The sequence below is a fragment of the Wasmannia auropunctata genome, unplaced genomic scaffold (assembly GCF_000956235.1).
Source record: "Wasmannia auropunctata unplaced genomic scaffold, wasmannia.A_1.0 LD336078.1, whole genome shotgun sequence".
NCBI classification, from domain to species: Eukaryota; Metazoa; Arthropoda; class Insecta; order Hymenoptera; family Formicidae; genus Wasmannia; species Wasmannia auropunctata.
Window position 1 is genome coordinate 1,112,693 of NW_012026812.1, and position 1,578 is coordinate 1,114,270.

The window sequence follows — 1,578 nt, forward strand, 5'->3', positions numbered from 1 at the left end:
GTCTAAAGTGCAAATACTTATATTTAATTCAAGAAACATTATATTAGAATAAAAAGCCTTTCTTTACTTTTGCTTCATCTGGACTGCATATTCCAATTACTAACTTGCTGCCTATTTAAAGTTGACAAAGGGATGGATAATCTTCTATGAACTTTAATCCAACATCAATAAAATCTAAAACATTTAGTATATACGTATCATTTCTGAAATTAATCTTTTATTTAAAATTCATTTAACATCCAAAATCTCATTATATTTTCCCAATCAAATTCATGGTTGTGACACATTTTTATGATCAAAAAATTACAGATTGATTGGTTGTGTTCCATCGAATGTGATTTCTATGTTCTTTTATTCTCGTTTTTACTTGTCTACATGTCTAACCTTGTTCAGATGTACGTTCCATCGAATGTGATTTCTATGTTCTTTTAGTTGTTGTAAATTTGTTTGCTTGTAAAAATCGATTAGTTATGATATCTTCTAAAGGAGAGGAGGAAGAAGAACAAGTGGAGTGTAAATTGTTAATTATATAGGGATGGTACTATTTCTAATTTGTAATTGTCTAGAGAACTGTAAATATCGTATATTATTTTCGATACTTTTAATAAATTCTGCACTTGTCGACCAAGTGTTCCTTCTATCTGAGATTTCATGAGAAAAATTTAAAATTTATTGTGAGCATCCTTCTCGACAACGATTATCCGTTAAAATTCATTTTTAATACAATTCATGAACGCTTTAGATGTCTAATTGCTAAACAGACAAAAAAAAACAGAATGTCATCGCGGAGTCTGATGTTGAGGTGAAAAAGACCTCATGGTTTACCACTTCATATGTACTCAATATCGGAGAGATTTTACAATTTCAGATATTCTGACATTAAATTGTCTTTCTACAGTGTTAACAAACTCCGCGAGCTTATCAAAGTTTAGAAGGATGCACTTTCTATCGTTTCGACGTGTAATGTCGTATATAAAATATTATGCCGTGAATGCGATGCGTCTTATGTCGGGCAAACGGCCAAACAATTAAAAACACGTATTTCTGAGCACCAAAATCATACATGATTTTGACTGGGAATGAGTTGAGATTTTGGATCGCAAAAAATATTATTTCAAACGTTTCAGAAGTCTTACATATCTAATAATAATGTAACGGCTTGAATTTACAATCAGATACCGATTGCTTACATCAAGCATATTTACTTTTGGTTAACAGTGTATAATATTTAGACTTTGTTATATGTTATTTTCTTGACTGGACCTGCGACATTACCGTTCCGTCTCATTTTACGTTCGACAATCATATACTGTTAAGACCTGTCTGTTTACACCACATATACTGTTCTTTATAAAAGAATTTTTGTGACAATATGGATTTTGTTTCTTGAGATTACTTGTCATTAAGATTGCCGATCTTGAGGTAAGTTTTTCTTCTTTCCTTTATTACAACTAATGCTTTCGACGAAATTTACGTTACTTCTCCCAGTGGAGAATATGCTCATTATATCCGAGCCTTACAGCTCGTATATATTTTTACTTCTCCATTGGCAAAGAGGTTCTTACCCCAAGATTGACA